Source organism: Telopea speciosissima, chromosome 8 (assembly GCF_018873765.1).
Source record: "Telopea speciosissima isolate NSW1024214 ecotype Mountain lineage chromosome 8, Tspe_v1, whole genome shotgun sequence".
NCBI classification, from domain to species: domain Eukaryota; kingdom Viridiplantae; phylum Streptophyta; class Magnoliopsida; order Proteales; family Proteaceae; genus Telopea; species Telopea speciosissima.
Genome location: NC_057923.1, coordinates 17,092,501 through 17,108,194, shown reverse-complemented (window position 1 = coordinate 17,108,194; position 15,694 = coordinate 17,092,501).

The following is a 15,694-nucleotide window of genomic DNA, read 5'->3' as shown; positions in this document are numbered from 1 at the left end:
CAAAACGAATTATGCTACTGTTTTTAGAATTGGGTGTTTGAGCAGAACAAGCAACCCTTCTGTTCTGTAGTCTATTATAATTTAACTTTTTCTCTTTGTTTTTATTTTTTCATATAGCGTTTGAAAATGATATATTTTTGTTGGAGGTTGGATGGTATTTTGGAGTAGATTTGAAGCAAAGCTGGAAGAATGATGAGCAGTGAATAGGATCTGAGGTTTTGTAGCTTTGTTCTGTTTTGGGTTTTGGTGATTCTTTTATTTAAAAATGGAAAGGGTGTTTGGGTTGAAAAGAAAATTGGAGAGGAAGAAGATGAGAGGGAGAGGATTCAATGACTGTGGTTGTAGAGGGAAAGTAAGGCTCGGCTGGATTTCGATTCAACAAGAAAAGAAAATGAAAAAATAAGAAGAAGAAGATGGAGAAGAAATCAGGTGAAAAAAACGACAAGTATAAAGAAAGTTTCGGATTGAGGAGGAAGATGGGTGAAGAGATGCTTTTTTCACCCACCACTTAAACTACATGTGGACGGGGTTTGGGCTCTTTTTTTTAAAAATTGTTATAAAAATCATTTGCACCAAACCTATTTTTCATTCTACAATCAATAATGTTTAATAGTTACCAAACACTTTTCATTTTTTCATCAAAAATGGTTTTCAGTAATGATTTTTCTAAATAGGAAAAAAACTAAATGAAAAGTGATACCAAAGAGGTCCCCAAAGAGGTCCTTAACTAACGGTCTCGATTTTAAAATCAAAACTGAATCATTTATTAAACAGTTTTAGTTTGATTTTCACACCATTAATTCACCAGTTTTACAAGAGATTTGGGATTTTCTTTTTTCTCTCTCTTCTTTTCTAGATGACCAGATAATTCTCTACTCAAGTATAATTGTGGGAAAATGATTACATGCTGCAAACACCCTCCTCCCTGTCATTTTTTATACTCTTTCTCCTTCACAGCCATGTTAAGCTCCTTGTATACTAGTACTAAGGGTGTCAATGGATTCAATTTCGGTTTGGTTGAGTTCAAAATATAAAATACAGAAATAAAAATTGAATTGAACCAGGAATATGAACACCTTTTCAAAACAAAAAATAAATCAATTTGGTTTGGTTCAGTTCAAAATACAAAATATAGAAACCAAAACAAATCGAATTAGGAATAGGAACACATTTTAAGAACAAAAAATGAACTAGCTCGGTTCGGATTGGTTCAAAATGCAACATACAGAATCCAAAACAAATAAAATGGAACTGCGAATAAGAACGTCTTTTCAAAAAAAAAAAAACAACTCGGTGCCATTTGGTTTCGGTTTAAGTCCTATTTTAGTATTCATAAATCAGAGAAAAATTACAATAATTATTTAATGTTATTTTTTCCCTCAAGTCTGCACAGAAGCAAAAATAATAATAATAAATAAATAATATTAAATTTAGCTTAATTCCACTATTGACAAAAAAAAATTTCTCCTCATTGAAATACAATACCATTGATACAGATAAAAAATTTTAGCATCGTCATAGTCATTGACAACGAACTCATCCCTTCGAGCGAAAGAATAATGTACTAAGGGAAGTTCTTCCGAGGAAGAAAAGAAACCCATCTTGATCATAGGTGAGAGCACAAGGTCAGAGATGCTTGACAAGACAAAAAGGCAACAAAGGCATGAGAAAAAGAACGGGAAAGCATGAGTAGAAAGAAATGGTTACTTTATTACTTTAAGGTGAGACAATATGGTCTGCATGACAACATATGAAAGGATCGTGATTATCTATTGCCGCCTGCCCATGCAGCCTCACATAGGCAGGAGTGAAATGATCGCCCTATCCCACCCGGGCAGGGTGCTCAGGCAATGGGTAGGGCAGTCATTTCGTTTTTGCCTGTGTGAGGCTGCATGCCAACCACACGGGCAGATGGAAGCAGAGGATCCAAATTGCATATGAAAACATGGTGTACCGACACCCACTTCTACCATTCTATGGCGCCATTGCCAGTCCACAGTGTGTTGTTGATCATTTTATCAAAGTCAGTCCGGTTTGATTTGAACCGAATAATGTCATCCATGAAATCAAAACCAAACCGAACCGATAAATGATTCATTATTTAAAAATAAAATCGAATCGAATCTTCTTTTGTTTAATTTTGACCCAACTTTAAACAGCTGGTTTAGGTTCTAAATTGACACCCTTGTCCACCAATCATTTTCTTTTTTTTTTGATAGAAATTGTACACCAATCATGAGTCATGAACTAGGATCAGGATCGTCTTCAGGGAGCAAGGAACGTCTAGGACACTACCAACCATTGGACTGTACCATACACATCCCTAGGCGTACGCCGAGATAGTTGGCAAACAACGACTTTCTCCTTAACCAAGTTCGAGGAAGTGGAATTGGCAATATGAACCGAAATCGATGTTCACGGATTTCTTGAATTGAAATAAGGGTAAAGTACATGTAACGCCCTATAATGCACCCAATATTCCTCGTATCCCCCTAAACGGTTCAATATTCCACATACTACCCCTCAATATTCCACGTACCATCCCTGCTCTACACTCCAAATGCCAGATAGGTCCACACCAGATATTAAATGCTAAAAAATGACCAAACTACACTTTCTTCTATCTTTTCTAAAATTTGAAAAGACTTAATTGCCCTGACCTATTTACTAAAATTTGAAAGACCAAAATACCCTCATCTTCCCCAAATCATCATCTTCTTTTACATACCCACCACTACCACCACCACCATTAACACCATCACCATCCCACCGTGAAGCCCCACCTCACTCTCTCTCCTCCCCTTCTCTACTTCCTCCACCTCGAGTTGAGTTGGGAGCCGGAGCCGGAGCCGGAGCCGCAGCCACAGCATTCGCTGAATATGGATCCAAGCCATAGACAGAATAAGAGATGTTCTTCGTCCCAGCAGCTGTGCCAAGATCATGGATTTCCCAGATCTTCCCACTGATCAGTGGGAATCGACGACTATAGAAATACCCAATAAATTAACCACATTAATATCTGTTAAAAAAATTAAACAAAAAAATGGATCTGATTTTTCAGACCCTGGCAAGAACCCCTCCCAGCTGTATCCTATTGGGCCCATGTAGGTAGCAGCAAAATTGAAACTCTGCGCTTTCTCTTTATTAATCTTTGTACTGGAATGGATCGGGCCTCGTCTCAATGAGAGGCTTTCTTGCATTATCCTCTAATCCTCCGGCCGGGAGGAGTTGCCCCCTTCCTTATTCCATTTTTAAGGAAATAAATTCTTCATTATTGTTTGTTTATTTAAAAAAAAAATAAAAAAAAAATAAAAGATATCTTCCGTCGATGGAGATGGGTCTCGAACAATCCTTCCGTGGAATGCGATTTCAATCTTGAAATTCAAGGGCGATTCCTCGAGTCCCAATCTGGAGCATTTTCGATGGAGGTAAGTACTGATATACCTTCCGTCCATGTATTTATTGGATTCGAGATCTATCCACCCTTTCAGTTGCTTTTGGTCAATTTTAGTTTTATTTTTACACATTTTATTCTTTCATCTCTGGTGATGGTGTTAATGGTGGGTGGTAGTGGTAGTGGTGGTGGATATCTAAAAGAGATGATGATTTGGGGAAGATGAGGACATTTTGGTCTTTCAAATTTTAGCAAATAGGTCAGAGCAATTAGATCTTTTCAAATTTTAAAAAAGATAGAAAAAGGGGTAGTTTGGTCATTTTTTAGCATTTAATACCTGGTGTGAACCTATCTGGCATTTGGAGTGTAAAACAGGGGTGGTACATTGGAATATTGAAGGGTGGTACGTGAAATATTGAGTCGCTTAAGAGAGTATGAGAAATATTGGGTGAATTATAGGGGTACGTGTACTTTACCCTTAAAATAATAGTGCCTTTGGAGTTGAAGTCCATTTTCTCGTTAACGGTTCATCTCACGATTTATATGATATAGAGACTTATACAAACTTGCTTGATTGTCGGGTCATTCTGGAATTTGGATTCCAAAATTTTTCAAAAATTTGTTTTAAATGTCAATTTTATTTGTTTATATTCCCACAAAGATAAGCTGACTCTTTGGTCAAGAAGGTTTTTTCTTTACAAGAAGGACTGATTGGCCTATTTTCACTCTTTCAATAGATTCTCTCTTTCACACACACACACAAAAAAAAAAAAAAAAAGAAGAAGAAAGAATGTATTTTCTTATTGGTGGTGTTTCCTACGCATGGTTTGAGGTATTGGTATTGTATCGGGTGATATGTACCAATTTTGCTAATCGTCAATACCAATACCGTGTTGATACCATATCGGTAGCATAGTACAGACAAGGGATAAAAGTGTCAAAAACTCATTTTTAGAGGAGAATCAGACCCAAAGTTGTTCGTTACAGTCGATCCAAGTCGATACTGTATCGGTTTTGCAGGTTACCGATACCCGATCCGATACCGTGCACTAAAACCATATTCCTACGCCTTCTCACAAGGCACAATGAGATGACGCCTCTACCCCCTGAGTAGAACCCAAGCATGCTCACCCATTGGCCAAGGCCCTTATGTAGATCGAGACCATACGACCAAGTAGAGATCTCTTGCCCAAAAATTATAATATGAAAATACATTCTCTTTCTTTTGATCGTTGACAATACCCTTCCCCATATAGAGCAAGATTAGAATAATAAAAACATGATAGGTTGCATTTGTTCTAGCTATACCCAGATTCCTATTATATTTGATAATCAAATCCCTTTTCTGAATCATCTATGAATGGACTTAGATTTTCATTTTTAGACTATTTTTGTAAAATTCTAAATCTAGAAAACGATTGAGAGAAATATTGACAGTGTTTTTCATTATCACATGTAAAGAATATAAATACAATGAAGAAGAAGAAGAATTCCCAATTCCGTTTTGGGGAGATTGAATTACAATGATAGAACTTTACCAAAAATAAAATAAAATAAAATAAAATTACAATGATAGAAGGAGACTGTAATAGATCAAATTATTAAGGGCAGGAGATCAGATAAAAAAAAAAACAAAAAAAGGGAAGGAAGAAGAAATTGAGTTAATCTCACACTTGGGAGGCAAAATATGTTCGGCTGGACTTCTCCCAATAAGTCCATGTAATAATTTTTGTTTGAACTTATCTCTTAGAGCAAGATCAACAAGACAATTGAATCAAAAGCTCCAAAAAAATTAAATTAAATTAGATCCATAGAAATCTTTGTTTCTTCTTTTCAATTCCATTTGCTAAGATTTGGATCAATTTCTAATCAAATTCCAAACTCTATTTGGTCTTATAGGGGGTGCGTTTTTCATGTAAGCATCCTTCTAACCGTTGGATTAAGACAACTCACTTAAGACATTTGATTAAATTAAGGGAATAAATAAAGATTAATTCAATTAAAACATTAATCAATTTAGGAATGAAATTTTTTTAACACAAGTGACTTGTATTAATGTTTACAAATAAAACTGATTTAAGTAAGGGAAGAAGAGAGAGAGAGAGAAAAGTAGTAATAGATAAGGTAGTAGACCGTAGACACACACTCTATGGCTCCTTTGTTTTTTTTCAAAATCATTCAAACAACTTCCACGATCCTTGCTCTTTATAAGATAGATAATTAATATTTTGATTTTTTTTCTTAAAAAATTCCTTAATTAAATCTCAAATGATCATTCTCTCTCGCTTGCTTAATCCACGATTAATCAAATGCTGTTTTTTTATTTTTTATTTTCTTTCAAACAACTTATCTTTATTCTCAAGTCACTTTCAAGTCTCCATTATTTTGTGGATTGAGCAAGCAAGAAAAAGAGGGTGAGAGAGAGATCGTTTGAGAATAAAGATAAGTTGTTTGAAAGTAAAGAAATAAATAAATAAACAGCAATTGATTAATCATGGATTAAGCGAGAGAGAGAGAGAGAGAGAGAGAGAGAGAGTAAAGATAAATTGTTTGAAAGAAAAAAAAAATAAAATAAAATAACAACAACTGATTAACCGTGGATTAAGCAAGCGAGAGAGAAAGTATGTGTGTGTGAGAGAGATCGTTTGAGATTTAATTAAGGAATTTTTTAAGGAAAAAAATCAAAATATTAATTATCTACCTTATATAAAGAGCAAGGATCGTAGAAATTGTTTGAATGATTTCGAATAAAAAAAGAGTCGTGGAGTGTGTCTCTACTACCTTATATAATACTACCTTTCTCTCCCTCTCTCCCTCTCTCTCTCTCTTCTTCCCTTAATTAAATCAGTTTTATTTGTAAACCTTAATACTGGTTACTTGTAAGAGTTTTTTTCATTTTCAAATTGATTAATGTTTTAATTGAATTAGTCTTTTTTTATTCCCTTAATTAAATTAAAGGTCTTAAATGAGTTGTCCTAATCCAATGTTTAGAAGGATGCTTGCTTAGAAAATGCACCCCCTACAAGACCAAGTAGAGTTCCTTCTCCCATGATTATATGTTTGATTCCACATAGGGATGTAACCGAATTGGATTCGGCTCGGATACGGATCAAATGTGATCGGATCTGAATATTCTCTGGCCGAATACAGTGTTAGGGTTAGGGTTTTAAGCACAAGGTTGCTTAAAGCATTACACCCTGAGTATCTAGTTTGGAATACCTGATCACGCTCTCCACTAGTATATATATAGAAAAACTAGGGTTTAGGTCGATGGGCTAATTACTAGATTGCCCCTCACAGCCTGGGCATTAATACAAGTAGGATTATATGAGAACATATAAAAGGATATTACATAAATACCCTTACAATCTCCTCCTATGTTCTACATATATCCATTACACATGTATAGGAACCATTGTTCAATCGAAATTGAATCAATATAAATTGAATATCAATAATCCAATAAATCAAATAAGAAATAAGTAGACTTCAAGAAATAAAACTAGGGTTTTAGATCAAAACTAAACCCAACAATAAATCCAAGTTCCACATGCAAGTGGCTAAACCAAAAGAAATAATCAAAAGGAAAAGTCCTTGCAATCCATGTGACTTTACTCATCAAGTAAGTCATCCTCATCGAGATCCGATTCAACCGTTCTCCTCCATCTTCGCCATTCTCTCGTAATTTGTCAAATATGAATTTCATAAGATATTATGAATTCAATCATTTGCACAATAGTATCTAGTTCAACAATAAGAACTTAGTACATTTCATATATGGTGAAGGTAAATCAAAAACAATAAGCATCATCATCAAGTTTCTTTACAAGAACTCGATCCTATATAGTCTCTATCATAAGGACCATACCATGTTTCCATTTGGAATATCAGTATTCGTCATATCATCATAGATTTATGTTGTATCATCAAATTTGGAATGGTACACCATACTATGAAAGACATGTCATCAAATTTGGAATGACATAAAGACTAGCACAATATCATTGAAACATATCGGACATTTTTCATATTCCTTTGTGGAATAACAAAGTAAGGAGACTTCACATTAAAATTTACTACCCCATCAAGTTTGGAATGGTTTCACAAACCCCCATACTTAGTAACCTAACTAAGTTATCCAAACATGTAAACTTCCTAATGCTTACCAAGGCTAGATGAGATTCGAATAATTCAAAATAATATCGGGTTAGGTTAAGACTCGACTAAATGGTCTTTAACCCCATCTCCCTCGTAGTTTTGAATGTTCGATCTTTGTTCAATCCCTTTGTAAGGGCATCCGCCGTATTATCCTTCGATCTCACATCAATCAAAGTGATAATCCCTTGTTCTGTTCTATAATTCAGCATAGCCGCTTCAACTGATGTGTCTCCTCTTACCATTAAAGAGTGAGTTATTCACAATCGTCTTGGTTGCTTGATTATCACAGAATATAGATATAGAGTTTAACTTAAAACTCCTCAATGGAATATCCATGATCGATCCTTTATCCACTCTCTGCTTCATCTCCCGCGTAAGCTAGAGCATAAAGTTCGATTCCATAGATGACAGAGCAATACTAGTCTGTTTTTGGATTTCCATGCTACAGCTTCTCCTCCTAGTGTAAATACATAACCACCGGTGGATCTGCTCTCCCAAATCGAGCACCAAGATGCATCGAATATCCTTCCAAAGTTGGAGGATGTCCATTATAACATAAAGCATAACCTTGAGTACCCTTAAGGTATCTCATCACCTCGATAAGGCATCCCAATGCTCTTTTCCAGGATTACTAGTGAAACGACTAAGATGCCTACCGTAAAGGCTATGTCCGGCCTAGTACAACTCATTGCATACATGAGACTACCAATCGTTTAGAATAATCTAACTCGATTCACGATGTCACCGTGTTAGGTTTCAACCGCTTGTTATAGTCATAGGGTGTCTCAATCGGTTTACAATCATCGTATCCCCAACTAGAAAGTAGCTTCTCAATGTAATGAGTCCGACTAAGGGTGATCCCTTGCTCACTTGAGCTTACTCTCATCCCAAGAATGGTGTCTACCACACCAAGATCTTTCATGTTGAATTCTTTGGACAAGGTTTCTTTAATGTCACTCACTACAGAGAGATCGTAACCTAGAATCAACATGTCGCCTACATACAAGCAAATAATCACAACCTTGTTTGACTCGGACAAAAATAAAGGCACTTATCCGAGTTGTTGGTTTGAAAACCAAAGCTCTTTCTTGTCTTGTCAAACTTCTCATGCCACAATTTAGGTGCTTGTTTAAGACCATAGAGAGATTTGTTTAATTTACAAACTCTTTTTCGTAACCTTCCATGACAAACCCTTCAAGTTGGTTCATGTAGATTTCTTCTGTTAGGTCTCCATTAAGGAAAGCCGTTTTACATCCATTTGATGCACAACATAGTGCTCAATAGATGCTATGGCAAGAAGAATCCTTATTGTTGCCAAATGGCGAATCCGGAGAGTAGATGTCAAAATAATCTATCCCTCTCACTGTTTATAGCCCTTAGCTACTAATCGTGCTTTATACCTGGCTATAGACCCATCCGGATTAAGTTTCTTCTTCAAGACTCCACTTACACCCTATTGTCTTGGCCCCTCTAGGCAGATCAACAAGGTGCCAGTCTCATTCTCGCATTAAAGAGCTCATTTCCTCATCAATGGCTTCTTTCCATAACAGGAGTCCCTAGATCTCATCGCTTCCTTATAGGTGGATGGATCAGCCTCTAAATGGTAGGTCACAAAATCCTCACCAAAATTCTTGGGTACTCGATCTCTAGTAGATACTCTTCTAGATTCTGATTCAAGGAGCATTGTGGGAGTAGTGTCGAAACAATTGGTTCGATTCCAAAGGTGATTCTCAGAACCACTACCAAACCAGTAAGGTCGCCTTTATCTTTAAGGAATTTATCCTCAAAGAATATAACATCCCTAGATTCTATCACCACATTGGTTGATAGATCCAAAAACCGTCTGCGCAAAGACTGCTTCGCACAACCAAGATATACACAAGTGTTTGTTCTAGTTCCCACCTTAAGTCTCCTAGGGTCTTGTATCCTAACATAAGCTACACACCCCAAACCTTAAGAGTGTCATATCTACGGGATGATTATGCCATAGTTCATAAGGTGTAGAAGTCGGTTTGAATGTGGTAGTCTATTTAGAATGTGATTTGCGTCAACACTCGCTTCTCCCCATAGCAAGAGGGCATACCACATGCAATAACATGGAGTTTAACATCTCTGTTAACGTCCTGTTCTTTCTTTCACTATGCCATTTGATTGAGGTGAGTAAGGAGCAGATAGTTTCAAGGATTATGCTGCAGAGGCACAGAATTCCTTGAACCCCGTCAATTTGTATTCTCCTCCCTATCACTTCTAAATCTTTTAATTTTCAAGTTCAACTGATTTTCTACCCTATTCTTGAAAATTTTAAATTTTTCAAAAGCTTCATCTTTAGATTTTAACAGGTATAAATGACAATATCTAGAAAAACCGTCTATAAATGTTATCAAATACTTCCGACCTCCTCTAGTTGTATAGCTTTTAAAGTCACAAATGTCGAATGTATAAGTTCAAGAAGTTGAGTGCTCCTAGAAACCGATGCCGAACGGTTTTCTAGTTATTTTAGTTTGAGCACACACTTCACATCGTTAAATCTAATTGAAGTGTCTAATGGTAAATTATGAGTTTTAGCTAGTTTGAGCATTTTCCTATAGTTCACATGTCCTAACCTACAATGTAGTATTTTGGGATCAAGTAAATTATGGTTAACCTGGTTTATTGTCTCATTAGCTAAACTCAACCTAAACATACCATTCAAATTATAAACACATCCAAAATAAAAGGAGTTAACAGAGACAATGTTACTCTACCACTACTAAAAGTAATAGACATGCCAAAGATCAAGCAAAATTCCAATGGAAATTAAATTCTTTTCAAAACCAGGAAAGATTTTAACATTTTTCAAAGTTAATATTTTACCCGATGAGAGAACCAGGTTCCTCCCTTGTTGAGCCACTTCCACGACGTCTCCATTTACAACGTGGATGCTACGCTACTTGAACAACATCGGTGAGCGGGTCCTTGCTATTGCAAACATGACAAGTCGCTCCGAGTCTAACCACCAATCAAGATGTCTTGGCCAACCCCTTACCCTTGCCAATCATGGCAACAAAGTTAGTAGGCTCGCTTGTCCACCAGATATGAACTTCCTTCCGTGGTGTGTCGGTGCTCCCTTTCTTAGGACCCCTACACTCGATGCATAGTGACCCCACTTTCCATAGTTGCGCACTTGCCCCTCTTTTTAAAATTAGGCTTTTTGGCCTCCAACTGTGGGGTTCTTTCTTAGGTGGCTTGACCCTAGGATATTTCTTGGGTTGTGAAACCAAATTGGCGATGCTTGTTGTTGTTTCACCATCTCCAAGTTATTCCCGGCTTTGTTCTCATCTTCGATTCTAATGAACCGCTTGAGATCATCCAGCCCCACTTGTGTTTTCTTTCTCTGCATCTCGCTTTAAAGGAATGCCAGTAGAGGGTAACTTAAAGATAATTGCACCCACTAAGAATGCATCAACAACGGGGATGTTTTCTTGGTTCAATTTTGTTCTCAAGTTCTCAAAGTCCATTACTTGTGGAAGTATCTCCTTATCTTCTTGAAACTTGAAGTCCATAAACTTGTCAACCAAGTGAGTTTTTGATAGGTCCTCCTCCTTTTTGAATTGGGCTTCTAGGTTTTCCCAAATCTCTTTTGCAGACTCATATTTACTATAGGTCTCTCGCCACCTATCCGACAGTTCAATAGGTAGTCTTTGCAAAAGTCCTCATCACTTATCCATTGGGCTTCGATTAGGTCCGACAATCGAAAAAAGTATTTACTACAGATGTAGAAAATATTAAGGTACTTCAGTCCAAACCGAGTCTTCCTTTTCCAAGAACTCGAACTCGAGCCACTAAAACTTTCCAATTTGATCATCTCAATTGGAACAGCGTGTTTCTCCATATTAAGTGATTTGTTTATATGCCCAAACAAAAGTTCAAATAAATAAAAAAATAAATGCTCAAGGAACAGTCACACCTGAGATGGAGAACCCTGAATTTAGATGACGGAGAAAAAGATCGCGGAGTTGCGGTGGTGTCGACGCTCACAACGTGCACACTAATGTTGGTCGATACAAGTGTTGATCATCGATGATGCCGTCGGTTATAATAACCAAGCAAAAAACTGTACTCTCCTTTGTACGATTGTGATAACCAAGTCAAAGAATTGCACTTTCCCTTCTTGGCTCCTTTTTTTTTTGGTAACAATCAGTGCTTTGTGAAAAGCATTCGGAAACATTCATCCAAAGTCTCCTTGTCCCTTTCTCCTTTCCTTTTTTTTTTTTTTTTTTTAATAATTAATCAAATCAAGGAGAGAAGTGGACTGTGAATGAAATTAATGAACTTTGAATAATGACAAAACTCTTTCCAGAGCAATCAATGCTTTCCCACCTTTTTGGTTTTTTTTTTATTAAAATAAAATCAATCGATCAAAAGTTTTGAGAATACAAAACTCTTATTACCTTCTGCAGCAGTCCGATTTTCAAAGCACAGGCTAAGAAAACACAAATTGATCAAACCCGCATGATCAAATGCACGATCATAATAATGAATCGAGACCAAATCGATCATCTGTCACTTGTGAATGATAAATCAAAGCCGAAGCCGATCACGCAAATCGATCAACAAACCAAAAGTGAGATGTACTAACGTTGATCTCTCAAAATAAAAACGATCAATCACCAAAGCCGAATGTTGATCCGAAATCCAAAGTCGATCTAGATCACAGAGAAAAAAAAATCATAATGCTTTAAGATTGTTAGGGTTAGGGTTTTAAGCACAAGGTTGCTTAAAGCATTACACCCTCAGTATCTAGTTTGGAATACCAGCATCGCCTCCACTAGTATATATATAGAAAAACTAGGGTTTAGGTCGGATGGGCTAATTACTAGATTGCCCCTCACAGCCTGGGCATTAATACAAGTAGGATTATATGAGAACATATAAAGGGATATTACATAAATACCCTTACATACAGATACTTCTAAACGGATTTGGATGGATTCGGATAGGATCGAATTCTGATTTTCGACCATCCATTTACATCTCTGCCTTGTGTAACTCGGACCTTCCTCTCCCTAGCGGATACAATTCGCTCTCTATTCATATCTCTTACATCATGATTCTTTTTTCCTCATATTCTAGAACCTGTTGAATCTTCAAAAACCCCCAAGATCATTATTTACTTAATTTTTTATTATTAAGTATTTGGATTTTTTTTTGGGAGGATTTTTTTCGAAGTATTCGGATTCTTTTTCCCACATATCTCTAAACAAATACGAATATCCTTAAACGGATACATATGCGGATCAAATTCAGATTTTCGATTATCCATTTACATCCCTAATTCCAAGTTCTTAAACCTTGGGGGTTCTTGTGTCCAAAAAGAATCTTATATTGTTTGGATTTGACAAGCTTTCTACTTAAAATTCACCCATTTGAAAGTGGGGAATCAAATCTTCTTCAGGATCCTAGTCTATTCAGTATTGGACCATGAGGGACATATCAATTTTATGAAGGACTTGGATCTTGTGCAGTTGTGGCGGGAGTTGCACTGTGCAGCACCAAAAACCACCCTAAATACAGGGGGAGGGTGGTCATTTCACATGTGGGGCCCAGGTGGGATCCACCTGTGAAATGACTACCTTACCCCTATTTTTTCTGTCGTTTAGCGGTGCTGCACAGGTGCAGCTCCCGCCACGGCTAGATAAGATCCAATTCCGTAAATGGGTGGGTTACTTCATGGTGTTTGGTCCATGGTGTCAAATACGTAGGGTTGCAACAGGGTCAAAGTTGGGCCACGCCTTTTAAAACCCTAGTTTAACCCTGAGTCCCCTTAGTCAGACTAGGCTTGGCCCGGCCCAACCTTGACTCGGGGTCAAAAAAATCCAACCCTGACCCGCCCTTAGGGTCGGATTGGGCTGACCCTGATTGGCCCTAACCATTGGATGGGGGGGGGGTGGGGGTGGGGGGAGGGAGATGCATGGACTGGCCAAGCTGAAAAGAAAAAGAAGAAAGAAGAGGAAGAAGAACAAAAAAGAAAAAGAAAAAAGAAGAAGATATGGTCGGGCTGGGTCGGATCGGGCTCAGCTCGAGGCCTCAACCTTGACATAGCCCGGCCCTAACTCAACGCTGGAATTTTCTAACTCTGACCCACCCTCAAGACCAGGATATCTCAATTTAGGCCATGTTCAGGCTCAGGGTGATCTCGGGCTATCAGGGCTAAACGTGCACCCCTAGTGCCAAGAATGGAGAAATGACGTAGGAAGCTTCCATGGTACTCTACTCCAATTATTAGACAATAGAATATATGTATTTGATTTATCTTTTGTCATCTAGAAATAATGAAAGGGGTACCATATTCTACTACAATTTACAAATTTCAACTACTGATCTCTATTTTACGTACTGATTTATATAAAGTAACTAGCAAAAAGAGGACCACATCGGGGGGGGGGGGGTGTGTGTGTGTGGTGTGTATATTCGTCATTCCACGGTTCCAAAAGTCAGTTAACCTTTTGAGATTGGTGTGTGGTTTGTGTGATTAGACCTAGTTTCATCCAAAAAAAAAAAAACCACGCAAAAAGAGGAACAAGCTATGCATGTGCACATCATGCAGAAATGGTCACTTAATATAATATGCAAACGTGTTCTTGGACCTCACCCATACTCTAATTGTGTGTCCAAACCGACCAAACATTGCGTGGTAGTCATTCCTAGTAGCACCTCTCTCTGTTAAAAATCCTCTCCAGCTCGCTCATCTACTAGCGAGGGTGCACTCCATTTGGCATTTGTGCATGCTACGGTTTGGATTCGTTTGCCCCATTAAACCACCCCAAGTCCATATTAGACCCGGATTTTTCCTTGACCCATCCGAACATTGTGAATAAAATGACATCTACGCTGCCAACAGTCTTTGCCTAGCCTCTTTTGAAGCACCTGTAGACCTTGCTTCGAATTGAGTACCCGACGAATATGCCTTCTCAGCATACACCTATTTTGGATGTACATGGCTGTGTGCACTGCTTCTCTCCAATATCTTTTGCAAGCCCACTCTCTATAAGCATTGTTCTAGCCATTTCTTGCACAGTCTGGTTCTTCCTCTCTGCTAATCTATTCTATTGTGGAGTTCTAGATACTGAAGTTTGTCACTTGATCACATGTTCATAGTAATAATATTTATCAAATTCCTTCTAGGTGTATTCTCCTCCTTTATCGGATCTGAGACATTTTATGGTTCTTCTTGTTTCATTCTCTACTTGCTTCTTGAAGACTTTGAATCTTTACAGCGCTTCAGATTTATGCTTTAAGAACTGCACCCAAGTCACCTTACTACAGTCATCAACAAAAAAATGAAGTATCTATCTCCACTAATGCTTTAGGTCCTGGAAAGTCCACACAGATCAGTATGCACCAAGTCAATGGGCTTCTTGGAGTAACATTCTTTAGATTTGTGTGAGATCTGAATTTGTTTGCCTCTTTAACATGATGGACAGGTGGTGTGGGATGGCTTCTTCAGCTGAGGAACATCTCTAACTCCTCTAGAGAATTGATCTTCACCAAATTATCAAAACCAATGTGCCCGGCCCTCTTATGCCATAACCATTTCTCCTCCTCCGGACTAATAAGACATGAACCTCCAGTGCTTTCTGATAATGTATATAAGTTTCCTGAGATTCTCACACCTGCTGCCACCAACTTCCCATTCTTTGCTTTTCTGATCTCAAAGCCAGACTTGTCAAATATCACTTTGTCGCCTTTATCACACATCTGACTAGTGCAGAGGAGATTGTGTTTCAACCCTGAGACAAACAAGACATCTGAAGTTTTCACCTTTCCATCACCAAGGTGAATTGTGCCTCTGCCAACTATCTTGGCAAACTTGACTGACCCTCTTTCATATTGATTGAGATTAATGAACTTTCTCTTGTCACTAGTCATATAATTAGAACAACCACTATCCAGAATCCAAGGCATTGGTTTATCTTGAGCTTTCAATGCAGTCTGAACCACTAATGATGTGTCACTATCTCTTTGTATTCTTTCTCCTCCAAACTTCATTACCTTCATTTTTGCCTTTTGGTGCTTTGTCTATTGCATTGACTCTGTCTACTTGGTTGGTCTAAGCTTGAAAGGTAGACCACAGTACTTTGTAGTGTGACCAGAGTTGCAGCA